This window comes from Xenopus tropicalis, chromosome 10 (genome assembly GCF_000004195.4).
Source record: "Xenopus tropicalis strain Nigerian chromosome 10, UCB_Xtro_10.0, whole genome shotgun sequence".
In the NCBI taxonomy this organism is placed as follows: domain Eukaryota; kingdom Metazoa; phylum Chordata; class Amphibia; order Anura; family Pipidae; genus Xenopus; species Xenopus tropicalis.
The window spans coordinates 20070474-20083078 of record NC_030686.2 but is presented as its reverse complement, the minus strand read 5'-3'; positions in this window follow the sequence as shown (position 1 = coordinate 20083078).

Below are 12605 nucleotides of genomic sequence, written 5' to 3'. Positions count from 1 at the left end.
GAGGAAAGATAGATCGGAGTATCATCAGCATAGAGGTGGTACAGAATTGATTAATTTGCCAAGTGAGAAAGTATAGAGAGAAAATAGTAAGGGGCCCAGGACAGAGCCTTGAGGAACCCCGACAGAAACAGGCAAGGGAGAAGACGATGCTCCATTGTAAGAGACACTGAAGGATCGATCTGAGAGATAAGATGAAAACCAGGATAAGGCAGTGGCACAAAGGCCAAGAGAGCGGAGAGACTGGAGGAGAAGAGAGTGATCCACAGTGTCAAAAGCAGCAGAGAGATTGAGAAGTATTAGTAGCGAGTAGTGTTTTTTGGCTTTAGCCGATAGGAGGTCATTTGTTAGTTGGGTTAGAGCAGTTTCGGTGGAGTGTTGTTGTCTAAAACCAGATTGTAGGGGATCCAGGAGGTTATTGTCAGAGAGGAATAGCATAAGTCGGTTGTAAACTAGGCACTCGAGTAGTTTGGAGATGGAGATTGGAGGGATCAAGGGAGGGTTTTTTCAGAATAGGGGTTACAAGTGCATGTTTCAGTTGGGAGGGGATGATGCCAGTAGAGAGGGAGAGATTGAATAGATGAGTTAAGGCTTTGATTAGACGGGTTGGCATTACGTAGAATTTGGTAGGAATGGGATCAAGCGGGCAGGTAGTAAGGTGAGAGGAAGCCAAAAGTTTTGAGACTTCCTTTTCAGTCACTGGGGAGAAGGAGCCAAGAAGAGACTGGGTAGCATGTAGGGAGGGAGGTGGGGATTAAACTGTGTATATTGTGAGTTTATATAAATACAGTATATAAGGCTAATTAGTAATTCAAATTCATATTAAAGGAGAAGGAAAGGCTAAGTCACTTGCCAAAATGTTAGGCACCCCCAAGTGACTTAGATTGCTTACCTTGTACCCTGGGCTGGTGCCCCTGTTAGGAGAAAAAAGCACCAGCCCAGGTTACCTGTAGGAAGCGCTTCCTCCTTCCTCTCTCTTCTCCCGGCGAAATCCGTCGGCCGGCGCATGCGCAGTAGAGTAAATAGCCGACTTTGTTTTTTCAGTTCAGCTTTTCACTCTACTGCGCATGCGCGCGCGGCGCTACAGGAAGGAGGAAGCGCTCGCTGCTACCCCGGGCTGGTGCTGTTCTCTCCGTACAGGGGCACCAGCCCGGGGTATGAGGTGAGCGATCTAAGTCACTTGGGGGTGCCTAACATTTTGGCACCCCCAAGTGACTTAGCCTTTCCTTCTCCTTTAAATAGCACAGGAATCAATGGATTCTGCATCAGAATTTAATCAGTCCTATAGCATTTGCTTAGGTTACAGAGAAATATTTGTTGGGTATTGTTTGGGTTAATTTGTGAAGTTAACACTCAAACAATAGCCTAAGAAAAATCAGAAGATGGTAAGCCCCAGTGGATAACTTGGAACTGTGCTATTATGGGGCTTCTGGACCTCTGGCCTGGTACATAATAATATAATGTATGCCTGGTCAGCATAATACAATATAGTATTTCTAACTATATTCATATTTAGGCTTTAGATGTCCTTGAAGTGTGCTGAACATAAAAAGCGTCTCTCCTTAGTTGCAACACAAACACACTACTAAGTGCCATTCTGCTTGGGTACAGTTAAATGTGGGGCCAAACAGCTGCACAGGTATCTTTGGACTCTGAAGCAGCAGAAATAAATCTGGCAGTTTAATGAGCATGAATCTAGGTTTGGTGTAGTCCAGCAAATGATACTTGTCTGCTACCATAGTGCCAACTGTAAAACATGATGGTCTTAGTCTGTGTTTATGGTTTGGGCTAGACCCCTTAATTCCAATGAAGGAAAACCATAATACTACAGTATATAATGACATTTTAGAGGTCCCTTTTCTGAGTTTAACATAATGCCCCATGCACAAATCAAGGTCCATAAAAAAATGGTTTATGTTGTGGAAGAGCTTAACTAGCCTGCACAGACCTAAACCCCATTAAATATAACTAAAATGCCATCTTAAAACTAAGTCCTGTCCCCCAACATCTGTGCTTGGCATTGCTAAATGCTCTTGTGTCTGAATGGGAGCAAATCCCTGCACAGTGTTTCAAAATCTAATGGAAAGCATTCCCAGAAGGTGGGTGACCAACTCAGTATTAAAGACCAGGGTTTCAAATAAATGTTCAGCAAGCATATATAGGTGTGGTGTTCTTGTGTCCACATACTTTTGGTTATACTTTAACCTCTAAAATTCAGATTACAATATGTGCCCCTTTCTCTTGCTAAACTTTTGTCTCAAATTGAACCAGACAAACAATGAATTTATATCTTTCTTCCTAAATCTGGCCTTTATTAGCTACTGATGGCAGGTTTATTAGGGGTAGATCACCCTTAAAGTTTCTTGAAGTACTGTATAATGCTGCTTTTAGTATGTGACAGAATAGTAGGGAGGTTGGTCTACAGCTTGTCCAAACCAACAGATTTGCTATTTTGGGTGAAGTTGCTAGGGAGGACAGCTCTGAACTGGCATGTATAGACCAGACTGATGCTCTCAGCACCCTGGGAAGGCAGCACCTCTAGTACAGATGGGGGGAGTAGCACTAGGATGGAAAGAAAGGGGATTCAGTTATTAGAAAGGTGGATAGTGTCACCTGTTGAAAGGACCCTACATGCTGAACTGTATGTCGCTTGCCTGGTGCTAGTGTTCAGTATGTGGTGGAATGAAAAGACTGGCACATAGTTATCAATGACAAAGTTAGAGGAGGGGGGGAGGTCCTCAAAATGAGTTTAAAAAACTAGGCAAAAAGTTGAGGACAAGGACTTCCAAGGTAATTTTCTCAGAGGTATTACCTGTGCCTCGAGTGTGGGAGGCAGTGGAGCTTAAAGTGATTAATGTGTGGCGATTAGAGATTGGTGTAGGAAAGAGAACTGGACTGATTTTTTAGTTGGCTACAGACTCTTTGCCAGGGATGGGCTGTAACTTAGTGATGATGGTGCAGCTGCTTTGGGGGAGAGAATGGCTAGTGGGTTGAAGGAAATTTTAAACTAGGCGGGGGGGGGTGTTTTGAGTAATTCTGTGGAAGATAGGGTAGATGTGGTAGTGGGCATTGGAAAGGAAAATGGCAGCGGAGACTTGCATGGGTTTACTGATAATGACAGGGAGGACCATAAGTTGTATATGCAAAATTTTCACGCTGGTACCAGTATGAAATTTATGTTTACAAATGCAAGTCTGACTGGTAAAACGGGAGAGCTGGAGGTACTGGAGAGGAAATATGATTGAAGTTGCTGAAACGTGTTTGAATGAGTCACATGACTCGGCAGTTAATATAGGAGGCTATACTTTGTTTCAGAGGAACAGAGGCAATAGAAAAGGAGGAGGGCTATGTCTGTTTGTTAAGCAGGATTTAAAAGCCAATATGAAGGAGGAAGTGATGATGATAAATGAGGTTATGGGTTCAGCTTTTAACAGATAGTCCACAGAGTCCATTAATGTTAGGGGTCTCCTATAGAGCTAATGTAATTAAAGAGAAAGAGGCTAATCTCCTGTTGCAAATAGAAATGGCGGATAACTTTTCTGTCAAGTAATTATGGGAATTTAAATTACCCTGGTATTGACTTGAGCAATAGTACTGCAAGGACAGTAAATGGGAACAATTTTCTAAACCTGCTGCATGACAATTTGTTGTCACAGGTTGTTGAGGAGCCAACCTGAAACCATGCAATGACCCAGAACGTATAGCAAAAGTGCAGATGGTTGAACCCCTGGGAAGTAGTGACCATAATGTTATTTAGTTTGGTGCAAAAAACAAATGGGCCAACACACAGGCAGGATAGGACAGGCAGAGTTAGGCGCACACAGGCAGCATTGTTCAGGCAGAGTATGGCACACACAGGCAGCATAGGGCAGGCAAAGTATGGCACACACAGGCAGCATAGGGCAGGCAGAGCATGGCACACACACAGGCAGCTAAGGGCAGGTAGAGTATGGCACACACAGGCAGGGTAGGGCAAAGTATTGCCTGTATGTGTATGCCATACTCTCCCTGCCCTACCCTACCTATGTATGCCAAACTATGCCTGCCCTATGCTGCTTGTGTGTGCCATTCTCTGCCTGCCCTATGCTGCCTGTTTGTGTATGGCACACACAGGCAGCATAGGTCAGACAGAGTATGGCACACACAAATTTGAGGTGTCAACAATAGAATAATGTGCGTGCTTACAGTCTGAGCCTGAGGTGTGAACAATACAGGAGGTGAAAAATGTAGGGATTAAAATGTGTGAACAGTACAGGGGATTACATGTTTAAACAATATAGGGGTTTAACGAATGAATCTCAGGTGTGAACCATGCAGGTGGCCAATTAATCTCAGTACTGATACCATTTAAAGCTTATATAAAGGTAAGCAGTCACAGCAGCCAGACAGGTGGGGGGGCTCAGGCCGCCAGTCCTGGTGTAGACAGACAAAAAAAATAACAGTTCAGAATTTCTGTTTTTTCCCTGTGCTCATCAACCAACTGACCCCCTGTGATAAGGGTCCCGCACCTTCTTGCTTCATTTTATACGATTTACTTATTTAAATAAAATAAAACAAGGAGAATATACTGATATATACTTGTTAAGCAACATTTTAAAGATATTCTATTTTCCTTCTATGTTTAACCCTATGAAAAGCCTTTCCCATTTGACACATTGCAGAGATGCCCTTATACTGGCAAAGTTTGCACATTTAAAATGTTATGTTTTAATTACTCCCTTATAGAGTTGTTTCTACAAAATAATCTTAAAGGAGCCCTTATTATAGTTACTATTCCCTAAATGCTCATGCAAAATGCTAGAAATGAGTTCGGTATTATTAGTTAATTCCAGGTCCAAAAGAGAATCATTACCAGTAGGTTCTTGAACTGCCTGAAAAAAAATTGTCATTTAGCATACAAAACTGACATGCCCACCCCATTACTCCAGTCAATTGAAGTCCCCCAGATTTCTGGAGTGTACTAGCTTGTAATATCTTAGATGACAGGAGGAGGATTCCAGCAGCTTACCCCCAAACAGCATGCTGAGTCAACAGGGTTGAAGGAAGGGCTAATAAAGAGTTAATCTCACGCTGCAGGCATACCTTCAGTTCTCTCCATAGTTCCCCATATTTCTCCCGTTCAGATAATCAGAAGCCAAACAGGAAGAAAAAACTGAGCTGTGTAAAGAAAGTTCCCATAATGCCTCAGCCCTGCACTCCTCCACCAGTTTGTAAAACTATAAGGAAGCTTCCTGCTGATTGGCTCAGATCCACATTAATAAGGGGGAGTGCGTTCTTAGCATTCTTGATGGAGGGGGGAGCAGTGGAGGGGAGAGAGCTGATTGTCTCTGGCACAGGAAAACAGACACAACAAATCTTTTGACAGAGAACTCAGTGCAGCGTTTCTGTGAGTGCTTATGGCTGTATTTACATAGACCTTTCCGATAAAGCTTACTTAGTTTTTACTTCTTTCTCCATTAAAGGAAAAAATCACTTTTAATTCATTTTTACTGTTTTCAATAGCAAAATATATACATCTTAGCAACGTGTCCATTGATCATCATTTGTATTTGAAGTCTTGCTCACCTATTCAGACTTGCAGACTGCAGTTTAAAGATGCTATCTGGTTGCAATGGCCACCTGCCCCAGCAACTCAAAAGCAAATGGGGAGAGCAATGACTGAGACTTCATACCTTTTACCTGCTTAGTTGCACTTCCCTGGACCCTCTCTAACTTAATAAAATTCCGTTTAAGCACTGGAGACCAAAACAGCACAACATATTCTAGATGGGGCCTTACCAGTGGTCTGTAAAGGGGAAGAATAACCCCCTCCTCCCGCGAATCTATGCCCATTTTAATACAGCTCAAAACCTTGTTTGCCCTTGCAGCTGGTGCCTGGCATTGCTTGCTACAGCCAAGTTTATTATCTAAAGGGAGTCCAAGGTCCTTCTCCATTATGGATTTGTCTATTGCAGTCCCATTAAGGGTATAAGTGGCTTGCATATTTTTACATCCCAGGTGCATGACCTTACATTTATCCACATTAAATCTCATCTGCCACTTAGCCGCCCAGATTGCTAGTTTGTCAAAATCCTGCTGCGAGGATTTCATATCCTGGATGGAATTTTGTGTGATCTGTAAACACTGATACATTACTTATAATACCGTCCCCCCATGTCATTAATAAACAAGCTAAGGCTAATGCCAAACAATTCGACATATGCATGGTGTGGCATTAGCATAAAGAAAAGTGGACCAACTACAGAACCATGAGGGACCCCACTAAGAACCTTACTGCAAGTAGAGAATGTGCCATTAACAACCACCCTCTGTACCCGATCCTGTAGCCAGTATCCTATGCATATGCAAACGACCAAGAGACCCTGGTTTAGAAAGCAGTCATTTGTGGGACACGGTATCAAATGCCAAACCTACTGTCCAGCTTCTTACTTACCTCATCATAAAAAGCAATCAAATTTGTCGGACATGACCTGCCCTTCATAAAGCCATGTTTATTACTGCTTATAATGCCATTCTCCAGAACATAATTTTAAATATGAATCCTTAACAAGCCTTCAAATAACTTGCCCACCACGGATGTCACAATTACTGGTCTACAATTGCCAGGCACAGATCACAATCCCTTTTTAAATATTGGAATGACATCAGCTTTCCTCCAATCCAAAAGTACCATACTAGATGAAAGCAAGTCTGAAAATATCAGAAACAGAGGCCTGGCTAAAACCGAACAAAGTTCTTTCAGTACCTGAGGGTATACAGTATGTCATCTGGCCCTGGTGCCTTGTTTACATTAACTTTGAGTAAACATTTACTGTATGTACCATGTCTTGCATCAACCACTGCCTATATTGAGCTGAGCCAACAGTGCAACTATTGGATGAGTCTTGGAACTCCTCTGTTGTAGAAGAAAACAGCACATTTGCCTTTTTTTGTATCTGTTAAAAACATATTGTTATCATTACCCGACGGAGCCACACTCTCAACCTACATCTTTTTACTATTAATAAACTAAAAAACATTTTGGGATTAGTTTAAGCCTCTGCCGCAATATGCTCCTCATGTTCTTTCTTTGCCTTCCGGATTGCTTTTTTACAACACTTGTTATATGTTATATTTATTAAATACCGCTTCTGTCCCCTCTGCTTTTCTTAAATGCTTTCTTTTTTTCCTTATTAATTTCCTTACTTCCAAATTAAGCCACATAGGGTGGTTCTTAAAGCATCTACATTTACTTCTTAAGTAAATACATTGAGTAACGACAACCATTTCTGGTCTGTGTTTTTAGCAGAAAACATAATGCCCCAATCTATGCTCTGAAGCACTGCCCTTGAGGAGTTAAAATTTGCTTTTCTAAAATTCAGGGTCTTTGTGTATATACACTGCGACAACAAAAACCCTGAATTTTAGAAAAGCAAATTTTAACTCCTCAAGGGCAGTGCTTCAGAGCATAGATTGGGGCATTATTATTTTTGCACCAAACAGTACAAATGTATTGTAATCCACAGGTTATATGTTGTTTGCTATAAAATGCTTTGCTGTTCCCCAAAAGGAAGTTAGTGCATACATATTTCATGACATAGAAATCAGGCGGTGCATTGTTAGAAATAAATGTGGTAAAAGTGGGAAATAAGCAAGTTGACCCCAGAAAACCTCATATTTTCAGAAAATACATATTCTGCTAATTGTAAAATGGGTAGATATGTCTTTGTATGGCAAAGCACCAAACAGCAAAGCTAAGCTAAATGTAGCAATTGTTATGTAATTTCTGAAAATTGTCTCAAAGCTTGCATTTTACCCTATTCTATATCCTACATTTCGTAACGTACCAACATAAAACATTCTAAATATGAACGCCACGGCCTACTGAACAGTATGATGCCCAATATGCATAGATTTAGCAAACTATGTGGCGTATAGAGGCACCCCAATGAAAATGTATGGAAATACATTTTCAAGTCTGACGCACTGAACGCTGTAATATAAGCTCCCGCTATAATTATTATGTGCCATAAGACCCCCTAACAGTATGGAGACCCTAGAAAACCATATATTTTCCAAAAGTACACATTCTGACGAAACAAAAAATGGGTAAATACATCTTTCCACTGCAAACTACCAAACTACAAAGCTATGCTAAACATAACGTTGTTTATGAAATTTCTGAAAATCATCACAAAGCTTGAAGTACCCCATTATGTACCCCCACATTTTGTAACGTATCAACATAAAACATTCTAAATATGACTGCCAGGGGCCTACTGAACAGTTTGATGCCAAATATGCATAGATTTACCAAACCATGTGGGGTACAGGGGCACCCAAATGAAAACAGTACATATGACTTTTCATCTGATGCTCTGAACACAGCAAAACCCAGTATGTATATTATGTACCATAAGACCCCCTAACAGTACGAAGGCCCTAGAAAACCATGTATTTCCAAAAGTACACATTCTGACAAAACAAAAATGGGTAAATACATCTTTCTACTGCAAACTACCAAACTACAAAGCTATGCTAAATATTACGGTTTTTATGAAATTTCTGAAGAAATCATTAAGGGTGAGGAGACTGCCTCATACAGATACAAATAAAAAAAAGAAATTCTGGGAATAAATTCCCAACTCCTAAAAAAAAAAATCCGATTTAAATGGGTTTATCCTATAGGTTAAAGCTCACCCACTGGGTTTTAAAGCAGAAGCCGGGATAATAGCTGATCAGATTCCCAACTACAGACCGGTTTTGCCTTTTTTTTTTAGGAGTTTGGAATTCATTCCCAGAATTCCTTTTGTTTATAAGAAATTTCTGAAAATCATCACAAAGCTTGCAGTTTACCCCATTATGTACCCCACATTTTGTAACGTATCAACATAAAGCATTCTAAATATGACTGCCAGGGGCCCACTGAACAGTTTGATGCCCAATATGCATAGATTTACCAAACTCTGTGTATAGAGGCACCCAAATTGATATAGAGCAGACAAAATTTCCCTGGGCAAAGACAAGTAACAAAGAACAATGCAAAATGCAATAAAATCGCTAAAATCCAAAAGTGTAATCCTAGTGTAATCTGTAGTCAGAATCATAGTTTGAGTATTTTGACAAAATCAAGCGAACAACACCTATTCATAACTAAAAACACAATAAAATTGCTAAAAATGCAGTAAAATGACTACAAATGCACCAAAATCACAGAAAATGTAATAAAAGCACTGAAATAACATACAAAAGGTATACGCTATCCGCAATGGTAATAAAACATTTTTTTTCAGGCCAAAAAAAACAAAACACAAAATTGTGTGTGTGTACACTTGCCAAAATGCGTGGTGTGTACATGTGTAAGTAAGTGTGAGTGCTGTGAATGTGTGAAACCCTCCCCAAATGTATTTGTGTATTAGTGTAATAAGTGTGTGTTTGTGTGTGTATGTGACACTAACCTTGGGACAAGCAGACTGAAGATCCACAGGAGGGAGCCAGGAACCGGAGGAGCCGTCTTCAGTCCAGATCCTATGAGTGGGGGTGGGAGGCAGGAAATGACAGGCATCTAGTAACCAAGTGCCTGCCATTTCCTATGGGGTCCCTGGGCGATTGTGCTCCAAGGGCCACTCATTCCCCACCTCTGCTCACTGTTTAGGGGCTGGGGAACAAGTAGGGAGCGAAGGAGCAGCTTTTAAAGATGCTCCAACACTCCCAAACCTGGAAGTCCTAGATTTAGGCTAAGATTTAGCCCACTAGAGATATTTTGGTTGATTCTCTCTCAATAGATTGACCATTAACCTCATAGTTTACTAAATCCATCCTTGCACTACTGCATCTATTCCTATTTAGGCCCAGAAAAGTAGCTTTTTAAAGGAAATGAATTGCAAGAATCTCTAGTGAGAAACAGTTTCTTCTGTTGGAAATTGGCTGTATGGGATATTTAAAGGAGAAAGAAAGGTAAAAACTAAGTAAGCTTTATCAGAAAGGTCTGTGTAAATACAGCCATAAGCACTCACACAAAAGCTGCACTGACTTCTCTGTTAAAAGATTTGTTGTGTCTGTAATTCATGTGCCAGAGACACACAGCTCTCTGCTCTCTCCTCTCTCTTGCTCCCCCTCCCTCAAGAATGCTAAGAACTCACTCCACCCTTAGGAATGATCTGAGCCAATCAGCAGGAAGCTAACTAACTAAGAAACTAACTAAGCATGTACACTTGGTCTCGGTGCAGAAGTAAGGCATTATGGGAACTTTCTTTACACAGCTCAGGGTTTTTTTCTTCCTGTTTGGCTTCTGATCATCTGAACAGGTGAAATATGGGGAGACTTAAGGGAACTATTAAGACAACTGAAGGTATGCCTGCAGCTTGAGATTAACTCTTTATTAGTCTTTCCTTCTCCTTTAAGAGCCATTTACAGAAATATCCTTAAAGTGCCTATAAGTGGAATTATTGATACCTCTAAGGGTTAAGAGCAAAATGTTAATATACCTCTGTTCTAGAGTTAGATTTGACTGTCAATGCATTTAAGATTTTGTTGTCTAAATCTGACGATTTCCAAGATATCTAATATAATGAATATAAAAGTATTCTTATCAGCTTTCCTACCAAGATACCATTAGAATGGTAATAGGATATTCCAAATTTTTAGATGTGGATAACCATGTTTCTTTTCCTCAAAAATGTCTCCTAACGTCAAATAGCTGGAAAATTAATGGAATGTTTTCATTCATGTAATCTACAGTGATTGATTTATGTAAACAAATTTCATCATGATTAATCAATCTAGATTTTTGCAGATGAAATTCGTCATTGGTATTACAATCATCACATTCAGTTGTTGCATCTAGGAGATTTTTTATAAATGTGACCCTAAAGGTGGCCATACACAAGCCGATTTTTTACTTTCAAACGACTGATTCCAGAACAATCCGATAATATCATTAGCTTATCATATAGTTGATGGTTGATAGTCGGGCCACTAATAGGCCCCATATTATCAGGCAAAATATTGATCAGATGGGTTTAAAAATGTTGGTCGTTCAGAGATAAAATCTGCCAGTTGGTGTGAGTGCCAGACATTTGTCGTTGAACAATTGTTCTCTGCGCATGTCATGATTGCAAGCTGAAGTCAACGAACATATACTGAAGTACACAAACGTTCTTTTTGGAACCTTAATTTGCTCATTGCAGGGTTTGCTCATATGTGAATGCTGCATATTACATAGCCTTTAATAAAACATGTTTTTTGGATAGTGCAGCAAGTTGCGACCATTTCTAAAATGCTGGCAAAACTCCCCAAAACTACTGGTAGAGTAGGGTATGGCACACACAGGGGCATGGGGCAGGCAGAAGTAAGGCACACACAGAGCATAGGGCAGACAGGGGTGTGGCTACAGTCTGCCTAAGGTGATTTTTTTGTATTTTATGTCAACGATACGACAACATCTTTTCAAATAATCATTGTTCGTGGATGGCATATCGTATGGCAAACCAATCGGCAAACGACCATGTACCGATTAGATCATTCATCGCAGAACAAGTGGCTCATGTATGGCCATCTTTAGGGGTCGGTTTAAGAATGCTCGATCCTTCCTAAACTCTAAAACGACTTCTTGATGATTGGGGTTTTTTTTCCCAAAACATGTCTTAAGCGCCTCTTCTCCAGTGTAAACAGACCCAACTTGGCCAGTCTTTCTTCATAACTGAGACTTTCCATACCCTTAACCAGCTTAGTTGCCCTTCTCTGGACCCTCTCTAACTCAATCATGTCCCGTTTGAGCACTGGAGACCAGAACTGAACAGCATATTCTAGATGGGGCCTTACCAGCGCTCTGTAAAGGGGAGGAATAACCCCCTCCTCCCGTGAATCTATACCCCTTTTAATACAGCTCAAAACCTTGTTTGCCCTTGCAGCTGCTGCCTGGCATTGCTTGCTACAGCCAAGTTTATTATCTACAAGGACTCCAAGGTCCTTCTCCATTATGGATCTGCCTAGTGCAGTCCCATTAAGGGTATAAGTGGCTTGCATATTTTTACATCCCAGGTGCATGACCTTACATTTATCCACATTAAATCTCATCTGCCACTTAGCCGCCCAGATTGCCAGTTGGCCAAGATCCTGCTGCAAGGATGCCACATCCTTGATATAATTGACTGGTCTGCAGAGTTTTGTATCATCTGCAAACACTGATACATTACTTATAATACCCTCCCCTAAGTCATTTATGAACAAATTAAACAAAATTGGACCCAGTACAGAACCCTGAGGGACCCCAGTAAGAACCTTATTCCAAGTAGAGAATGTACCATTAACAACTAATCTCATTTAAGATTGACTGTGCCAAAGCGAAACAATGTCCTGTGTTCTGACGAATCAAAATGTGAAATTCTTTTTGGAAATGATGGCCGCGTCATCCATGTTAAAGAGGAGATGGACCATCTGGCTTGTTATCAGCCCACTGTTCAAAAGCCATCTGTGATGGTATGGGGATATACAGTATTAGTGCACATGGAATGGATGGCTTGCACATCGAAAAGCACATTATTACTAAATGCTACACACAGATTTTGGAGCTTCATATGCTGCTATCCAGACAATGTTTTGTTCAGGGAAGGCCTCAGTTATTTCAG